This window comes from Salmo trutta, chromosome 40 (assembly GCF_901001165.1).
Source record: "Salmo trutta chromosome 40, fSalTru1.1, whole genome shotgun sequence".
Lineage (NCBI taxonomy): Eukaryota > Metazoa > Chordata > Actinopteri > Salmoniformes > Salmonidae > Salmo > Salmo trutta.
In genome coordinates, this window is record NC_042996.1 from 12,281,482 (window position 1) to 12,291,633 (window position 10,152).

General features: G+C 41.4%; 1 long non-coding RNA gene across 1 annotated transcript in view; it reads left to right on the forward strand.

Moving 5' to 3' along the window:
• LOC115180470 (uncharacterized) overlaps positions 1 to 9,876 on the forward strand; it is a 54,558-nt gene extending 44,682 nt beyond the window's left edge. The window contains exons 4-6 of the long non-coding RNA XR_003873084.1: positions 3,247 to 3,371; positions 5,627 to 5,683; positions 8,610 to 9,876. This is a non-coding gene — a long non-coding RNA (uncharacterized LOC115180470). The remainder of the gene's footprint in view (positions 1 to 3,246; positions 3,372 to 5,626; positions 5,684 to 8,609) is intronic.
• Positions 9,877 to 10,152: the final 276 nt, after the last annotated feature.

Below are 10,152 nucleotides of genomic sequence, written 5' to 3' on the forward strand. Positions count from 1 at the left end.
GTGTATTGACTCAAGGGGTGTGCATCACAAGAGGTTGGTGGCACCTTCATTGGGGAGGACGGGCTCGTGGTAATGACTGGAGTGGAATACATCAATACACATGGTTTCCAGGTGTTTGGTGCCATTCCATTTGCTCCGTTCCGGCCATTATTATGAGCCGTTGCAGCCTCCACTGGTGTGAATACGTTCTGAAGGCACTGTACCAATAGGATGTGAAAGTAGATGTTGTGAATCTCAGCGCCGTTTCAATGAGTGTTATCTTCAGTCACCCAGAAATGTGTTGTCTTTTCCCATCAGAACCCAATTTTACGCCTTCAATGCAACGTCAGGCCCAAGTCGGATTCTCCTCACGTTGATACCGTACGACTTAATCCTTAAATTACTGACAGATCAGGGGTGTAAGTGACTGCTCCTTGTTTTGGAGTAAATCTCATGTGTGGCAAGCAGGGAATGTGTTACCGTGAAATAAGTGTGAAATTAGATATATATTTGTTTCAGGGCGGCAGGTAGCCGTTAGAGTGGTTGGGTGGTTAGAGTGGTTGGGTGGTTAGAGTGTTGGGCCTGTAACCGAAAGATTGTCAGCGCGGGGATTTGAACTAGCAATGTAAAAATCTGTTGTTCTGCCCCTGAACAAGGCAGTTAACCCACTGTTCCTAGGATGTCATTGTAAATAAGAGTTTGTTATTAACTGACTTGCCTAGTAAAATAAAATATGTGGTGAGCAAAGTATGCCAGGAGTGCTCTTGGCTTTCTAAAACAAATGTCTTCTATTCTCTCAACTGTTTTCTGGATTCATAAGAGGTTTTCAATGTACAGGATAAGAATTTCAATACTGACCATCGTTATATAGGCCGACTGCTGTATTAATGATGAAATCAATGTACGTTTGCATGTGAACTGTAGATTTGAGTGCTTCAAAGTTGCCAGTAGAAAGAAATGTACTTGATTTGCATATCTTGATTTTTTTTTTTAAACATTTAATTTAACCTTTATTTAACTAGGCAAGTCAGTTAAGAACAAATTTTTATTTACAATGATGGCCTACCCTGGCCAAACCCTAACCTGGACGACGCTGGCATTATTATGCGCCGCCCTATGGGACTCCCAATCACGGCCGGTTGTGGTACAGACTGGAATCGAACCAGGGTCTGTAGTGATGCCTCTAGCACTGAGATGCAGTGCCTTAGACCGCTGCGTCACTCAGGAGCCCTCATGGTAAATGTGCTTCTTCTGAAGCATAAAGCTGACTGCTGCATCATGTTTCCTTTCATTGCATTAAATCATACAGCCTCTCTGAACCACATTCAAGGTTTAGCTACACTTCAACAGGCCTCACTGCAAAGTCAACTCAGCTTTACATATCCACTGTCTTGTTGGTATGAATGATTCGGGAGACCGACGCAGGAATGCGTAATAGGGTTTTTTATTTCACTGAAATTACGGTGTGCCGTGTAAAGGTATGGGGACAAAGACCAAACAAACACGTAACAAAACACAGGGTAGAAACCCAAAACAAAAGAGCGAGGAGTACCTCGAATAAATAACACAAGCACACAATGATTAACACACGGGTTAATCATCTGCACAATCCACAATGGCACGAAAGCCCAAAACACACAGCACAGGTACACACACGCACCAATGAACATAGTAACAATAATCGACAGCCCAATGGAAACCAAAGGGCACACTTATACAAGTACTAATCAGTGGGAATAGGGGACAGGTGTGAGTAATGACAGTTCCGGAGGGGTCCGTGACATCCACAAGGCTGAAGTTTTGACCACAGAATGGTGAATTCACAGCCCTCCCAGTTGGCTTAGCTCACATTAGACTTGCTGCATTCCTTGTGCACCTGGTATCATATTCAAAAGCTCACAGGTTAATTTGCAAGGCTCCAAACCTGTTCCCTTGTATTGCACAGTGAACGTAGGTGATTAACAGTGCTGTGTATCAGAATGTTAAGACTGATGTATCATTGTCCCATAAAGCTTTCTATCCATGTACAGTATCATGATACTAGGTCTACAGGAAGTGGGAAGGGAACACGCGTTTCTGCTTTGAAATCAATAGAAAGTACACAGCAATCGCTATGCTTTCTAAGGGAAGGGGACGATTTGAAACCCTCACATTTTCGAAAAAGGCACTTGAAGTTGACTTGCATCTATGCGATGTCAGTCCCAGAACATCACTTACCCACACTAATGTGGCAGTCAGACCACCAACCAGGCAGAAAGAGCTGCCTCAATTTGGGATTGAAAAGCAGTTCACACCTCAAGTCTGGCACCAGATGCGTTTAACCTATTCGATGACATTTGAGTATTGACATTCTCAGCAAATTAAAGTGCTGTGCCAATGGCGCCCAGTTTAAAGTGCTCCACGGGTGATCTCTGAAAAATGATCAGCACTTAACCTTTTTAATTATGTTTTTTTTATACATCCAGGGATTACCTGAGCTCTCATCTCAGTTTGAGCCTGATCACCTCCTCAAAGCCTTGTTTAAGTGTTTGAAATGTATCCTGTTCCAACAGTTTGGTTGGACATCAAACTGTTTGATACAGCCAAGGTTGTACAATTACTGTCACTTCTAAAGGTGCTTTACACAATATTGCTGTTATAATCATGCCTGTAGGATACAAATAAGTTTATCTTAATGTATCCACCCTCTGTTTATGATGGTTTGGCTCTCATTAAATTCAATACAACTACCTCATGGTGTTTTGTAGTGACGGGGGAAAAAAATCGATAGTTACATTTCACAATATTCTTTTTTTTGCCAATATTATATCAATATTTGACGCGAAGTATTGATTTGTAAAAAAAAATAGGTAGGTAACGTAAGCGTTAGCTAGCTCTAGTCGGCTGTACCTGCGCTATAACGCTGCTATTTTTCATCCTCTAGCTTGTTTTCCATCTTCTTTTTAAATAGTGAGCCAACATGTTTTCAGCACTTTTATTTCCCTGACTAATCCAAACTAATTTTCTCATGGCTCTCTCTTGTCTCTCTGCAGCAGACGTATGGTGAGAAATATATGTTTGGAACATCAAATCGCAATACATATAGAATCGTGACAATCGCAATGCATATCGTATCGGCACCTAAGTACCATGATAATATTGTATTTTGAGGTCCCTGGCAATTCCCAGCCCTAGTGTTTTGTAAAACAAGGAAAATGTCTGTTCCTGTATGTCTCCCTAGTATCTCTCAAAGCTGCTCATTATAACGAGGCCTCTGTTCTCCCGTAGCCTCTATAGTGGAGCAGAAGTGGTGGTGTCAGATGCATCCATGTCTGGATGGGGAGGAGTGTAAAGTCCTCCCAGATCTAAAGGGATGGAGCTGCGCCACGGGGAACAAGATAAAGACTACCAAGGTAAGGGTCATCGTAATCAACACATTGCACTTTAGACAGTGGCAACAAGCCATCGAATTTAATTTCAGCTGTACAGTCGTGGCCAAAAGTTTTGAGAATTACACAAATATACATTTTCACAAAGTCTGCTGCCTCAGTTTGTATGATGGCAATTTGCATATACTCCAGAATGTTATGAAGAGTGATCAGATGAATTGCAATTACTTGCAAAGTCCCTCTTTGCCATGCAAATGAACTGAATCCCCCAAAAACATTTCCACTGCATTTCAGCCCTGCCACAAAAGGACCAGCTGACATCATGTCAGTGATTCTCTCGTTAACACAGGTGTGAGTATTGACGAGGACAAGGCTGGAGATCACTCTGTCATGCTGATTGAGTTTGAATAACAGACTGGAAGCGTCAAAAGGAGGGTGGTGCTTGGAATCATTGTTCTTCCTCTGTCAGCCATGGTTACCTGCAAGGAAACACGTGCCATCATCATTGCTTTGCACAAAAATGGCTTCACAGGCAAGGATATTGCTGCCAGTAAGATTGCACCTAAATCATCAAGAACTTCAAGCAGAGCGGTTCAATTGTTGTGAAGAAGGCTTCAGGGCGCCCAAGAAAGTCCAGCAAGCGCCAGGACCGTCTCCTAAAGTTGATTCAGCTGTGGGATCGGGGCACCGCCAGTACAGAGCTTGCTCAGGAATGGCAACAGGCAGGTGTGAGTGCAACTGCACGCACAGTGAGGCGAAGACTTTTGGAGGATGGCCTGGTGTCAAGAAGGGCAGCAAAGAAGCCACTTCTCTCCAGGAAAAACATCAGGGACAGACTGATATTCTGCAAAAGGTACAGGGATTGGACTGCTGAGGACTGGGGTAAAGTCATTTTCTCTGCTGAATCCCCGTTCCGATTGTTTGGGGCATCCGGAAAAAAGCTTGTCCGGAGAAGGTGAGCGCTACCATCAGTCCTGTGTCACGCCAACAGTAAAGCATCCAGAGACCATTCATGTGTGGGGTTGCTTCTCAGCCAAGGGAGTGGGCTCACTCACAATTTTGCCTAAGAACACAGCCATGAACAAAGAATGGTACCAACACATCCTCCGAGAGCAACTTCTCCCAACCATCCAGGAACAGTTTGGTGACGAACAATGCCTTTTTCCAGCATGATGGAGCACCTTGCCATAAGGCAAAGTGATAACTAAGTGGCTCTGGGAACAAAACATCAATATTTTGGGTCCATGGCCAGGAAACTCCCCAGATCTTAATCCCATTGAGAACTTGTGGTCAATCCTCAAGAGGGTGGGTGGACAAACAAAAACCCACAAATTCTGACAAACTCCAAGCATTGAATATGCAAGAATGGGCTGCCATCAGTCAGGATGTGTCCCAGAAGTTAATTGACAGCATGCCAGGGTGGATTGCAGAGGTCTTGAAAAAGAAGGGTCAACACGGCAAATATTGACTCTTTGCGTCAACGTCATGTAATTGTCAATAAAAGCCTTTGACACTTATGAAATGCTTGTAATTATACTTCAGTATTCCATAGTAACATCTGACAAAAATTTCTAAAGACATTGAATCAGCAAACTTTGTGGAAATTAATATTTGTGTCATTCTCAAAACTTTTGGCCACGACTGTACAGTGTACCAATATAGTAGGGGTCATAGTAGTCCTCATAGTAGCCAAGTACAGTCAACTTCAGTTTAAAAAGACAGACATATGTTTCTCAACCTATTGACCTTGCCTATTTGTATCATTGGTCAAGGTCAAACGGTTTAGTCTGAAATTACAGCACTCTGCCGTGCCATTGCTAAAACTGTCTAATGATTGAAGTCACTACTGGGACCCCGGGGGCCTATCTGAGGGGCCGACATGTCTCCTTAGCACTATCAGAGCCATTTTGAGGACCGAAACGTGCAAATTACTCACTCCAATTACTTGCTTTTAACGCAGTAACCCGATGCCCATATCCTTCCCTGGGTTATGACGACCCCTAGACTTGAGTTCTGCCTCCTTCCATGTACTTAATTATTTAAACTGGCCACACCACACCACACCTGTCTGGAGCCTGTAATTATCGATCCAGGGATTAGTCGGGACCTCAAAATGGAATGGGGTTTATTTGGTGGACAGTGTTGCTGCAGCAGTATTGATGGATTGATCAACCATAATAACCTCACCCACATGTTAATTTCGCTTGGGATGAAATTTAAAACTCATCTCTTCACTTCCTCTTTTTCCCCTGTCTTTGTTAACACGGAACGCCGGAAAGATCTCATCAGACAGGGATCAGCTCTGGTAACCCTTGATGCCACGGAACCGAATCAAGGTGATGCAATCTTGTAAGATGAATTTGATTGCATTGGACCAATATCAACGTTAATCTTCATTGTTTTCTGAATTCAGACTAGCCTTTAATGCAAGCATTGAATATTACAGTTTAAACATTATCTGTATCCTACTGTGTCAAGTGCTGGTGAGAAACAGCAAACAAACCATTTCCATTGGTTTGAACATTTGCTTAATGAGGAAATAAGATTTACACCATGCTCCTTAATTGTACTTATTAGGATGCAAGTAATGACTATTCATGGATCATTTATGGTTTTAACTGATAAATTCAACAAAACAGCTGGAGAGAGTGTTCTAATTGCTTTACCTGCCATACAAGGTACTTCAACATCTTTTGGAAGATGGAAAATACATTGCTTCCCCATAATGTGATTATGCCATCTCAATAAAATTGCCTTACATTTAAATGGAAGCATATTTCCATCTACTCGCTAATGTGCTTCCCTGCTACGGGCAAAACCTATTGAGAATGCAGGAGAATGAACAGGAGAATGATTATCTAGCATAACATGTCCAAATAACCCATTTAGCCATTATAGATTGGAAAATGATAATTGTACAATGAATAATGAGCCGAGCCAGGTTGGGTATCTTTCTGTTACAGATTTCATGAGTCACCCGTTGACCCATGCAGCTATAGGTGTCACAGTTGTCGTATGAATGAGACCAAGGCGCAGCGTGTGTATCGTTCCACATCTTTATTCATCTGTGAAACTATGCAAGACATACAATAAACAAAAACAACAAACTGTGACGAAGAGGTGCAACAACAACTCAAAATAATCTCCCAAAAACCTAAGGGGAAAAACAACAACTTAAATATGATCCCCAATTAGAGAGAACGATGACCAGCTGCCTCTAATTGGGAATCATACCAAAAACACCTACATAAAAAAAAGAAACTAGAACCAACATAGAAAAAAAGAAACTAGACAAAACCCCCCAGTCACGCCCTGACCTACTCTACCATAGAAAAATACAAGTTCTCTATGGTCAGGACGTGACAATAGGCCTGTTTTGCTCATTGTTTTCACTCAGCCTTAGGTTTAACACAATGTATGTGATTGAATATGATTCAGAAAGAGATTGAGTTAAATGTTTTGAAGGCAGCCTGAAAAACCTTCAGAAGGTGCCACATTCCTATTTAATTCCTCCTGTCTTCTGTTGATGATGATGATCTCAGTCGATGCATTAATTTTCCCCTTCTGCGACTACTGAGATGCCGTTAGGATCTGTCTCATGTAGGCTCCTTTCTCTGCTGACAAAAACCGGTGCCTGCTCTTTGTCTTTGTAGCATGGAATTATTCTCAAATTAGTACCACATTAATCACAGTGACAGCTCGGAAATGTAAATGGCTCGTTGAGGGAGAGAATTTATTGCAATATGAACGACAAGAAGGCGCTCTCTCCTTACCCATATGCAAAGTGGCGTAGTGCTAACCTAAATATCTGTGGAATTTACTGAGAGTGTGTTTGATATGATTATGAGAGATTTTTTTAATATGAAGTTAGGCGATGCCTGGGGGTTGTCACAATTTTTTTCCCACTATATTTTAAGCTAATTTATTCACAGACAGAGAATACAGTGTATTCGGACAAATTAAAACGGGCCTGTACACAGTCAAATAGCTGATTGGTGAATTAGCAAAATGAGTCTGTCAAAGGTGCCTGTTTTCTTTGCAAAGTTCAGCAGTAAAAATGTAGCTTGACAACTCCCGTGGCAGTTTCCGTCAGCTGTCAGACTGGCATAGTCGGTAGACAGTCTGCTGGAATCGATAGTGGAACGTAGTTATGAAGGTGTTATGGGTGTTCCTCGCAAGGCACGTTTCTTAAGCCCTTTCCGGAATGTACTTTTGCTCGAGCCGAGGAGCTGTCAGTCAGAGCCGGAGCTTCATGACGGGCAATTTAATCTTGTGAAGGGTCCGAAGTGCTGAGAGTATCTGACAGCATTAAACTAGGGGAGGGAGAAAATCTCAGTCTGTACGGTAAGGCAAATTCTATCCACAAGTCCTTTATCAAGATAAAAACACCATCCCTGTCAGGATAGGCCAGAATCTGATATGGAAGGTGGAACAGGAAAAATTTGAACGACAACTTAGCCTAAACTGCAAAACATATTCTCTGTTTCAATTTTCTTCAAGGAATTTCCTCCCCCTGAGTGTAGCCTACCACTACAAATCATTTCCCAGCACGGATGGGGAAAGGCATTTGGTTGGAAAAGCACATTTTTATCCAGGGGAAATCACTTGTGCCTTTCAAATCTTGATTTAGTATTATGCTTATCATTATTGTTTTACCCCTATCTGGAAAAAGAAGTAGACAAAATCATGTGTGACTTGTGCAGTCAGTGTGACAGAGGTAATTTCAGTGGCTGCGAACGCTAATGAGTTTGCTTTGTTTGTTGACCACTGTGAGTGGAGACGCTAATATCGCCTGATAGCTTTTCTTTGCTCACTTTATTGCCTTTTCTCATTAAAACTAGCAAAGAAAACCAACCACCTAATTCATACAAGATTAGGTCATGAGATTAAGAATTGTAAACTTTTCAAAAAAGGTCATTTCATAATGCAGGCAGATGAACCGTAAAACTTCGATGCAAAAGGCCAAGCACCAAATTACCTCAAGTTCTTCTGGGAAAAGTAGAAGATAGAAGCTGACTCTGTAGTCACTAAGGACTGAATGTGAGAACACCGGGGGTTTTTTTCTTTCTGAAGAAACAATGCATTTTGAATTAATCTGTTCATTAACCTTTGTCTACACTTCAAAGACACTCTTTAGAATCCTTTTATAACTCAACAACTGGGTGGTGAAAACAGTGGCATTGGTTGTATTGCACATACTGTATTAATTGTGAGATGGATTCAGGATGGTCTGATGTTCATGGAAATGTGTTTGTGTTACAGGTTGATCAATAAATGTTACCGGGTCTTTACCTGTGGAATACCATCATGGACTCAAGAACATTGCAGCGACCCTTTTTGTAAATAGAGACTCCCTCTATTGGAGACTATACTATGAATCTTCTGAAAGACTTACAAGCACAGGGTAACAAAGGACATCTGGATGAGAAGAGAAGAGTGGACACTACTAAATGATTGCTCAGTAGAGGGGGCCTATATTTTGAAAAGCCCAGACATGACTATCACCACATTGGGCATCAGGATGTCTTTTTATTCTCTAACATTGTTCTGCTTATAGTGGATTACAATGGGGAATTTTGTCTAAACATTATTTGTAAAGTGATAGTTTTTCTAAGGGAAATAGTTTTTTTCCCCTTAGAATGCATTGTGCATCATTACTGTGCATCATTACTGTAACAGAGTATCATCAATATCAAGAATGTCCTCCATGAATATTAGGGACGAGTCAAATTCGATCCAGTTTTTAACAATCAAATGATGGTCAGAAAATGGGAAGAAGAAATATAAAATTGGTGAACCTTATTGTATTGAGCCAATCATTGAACATGCAGTGTGATTTTCAAAGATACACAAAAAAGGCACAAGGTACTGGAATTGGCGTATTTTTTTAAAAATGGGTGGCCATTCTTATGGGTGGCCATTCTTATGGGTGGCCATTCTCGATATTGCTGCGTGCAGGGAACATGGCTTATTCAAAAGAGTTTCAACCAATGGCAAGTGAGTGAATGTGATGTATCCAAGGAGAAATACATGTATACTGATGTATAGGGCAGACTACAATGTAGCACCAAAACTGAATACTGAAGTTCATGTTTGATTTGCATGTTTTATTCCAAGGGTATTATCTTTCATTTGGGGCACTAGGTGCATACTTTTGAAAATGTACACATTTAATGAATGTGGTGCGCAAATGAGTTACTCCTAGTGTGCTTAGCGTTTGCTTAGGTTCTTTTGAAAATCATCCTGTCAACTGCCAGTGGATCCAGTTAGTTAGTTTATGGTGCACAATGCCTGGGCTCAGATTCGAATGTCCAGGTAAAGTTTATGTTAATGTATGCAAGCTAAAATGCATTCATTCTACAATACTGACTATAGTCCATGGGGTTGGTAGGGGCCGGTTAAGTGTTAAGTGCTTTTTAAAATTAATTTCTGATTCGCTGATAACTTTTCAACAGGTATCTCTGACGCTTCCTTCGTCTGTGCAAGTGCTAACATCTTCGAATAATAAACTGTGGTAGTCTTAACTTAACACTTGTCATGTGACCCTTAACCCCCTCAGGTGTAGGAAGAAGAAACCAGAGATTGACTCTTAGCTATGCTTCACACAGTGTAGGCTACAGTATGAAGCTGATCAGGCTTCATAATGATTATGCATCAGCCCTTAGATTATCTCTAGTGTGGAATGGAACATTGATTACTTTCAGAGTCCTCTTTATGTGCTATGCCACAACACATAGTGTACAAAAAACAAATACGTGTACACACACACACACACACACACACACACACACACACACACACACAC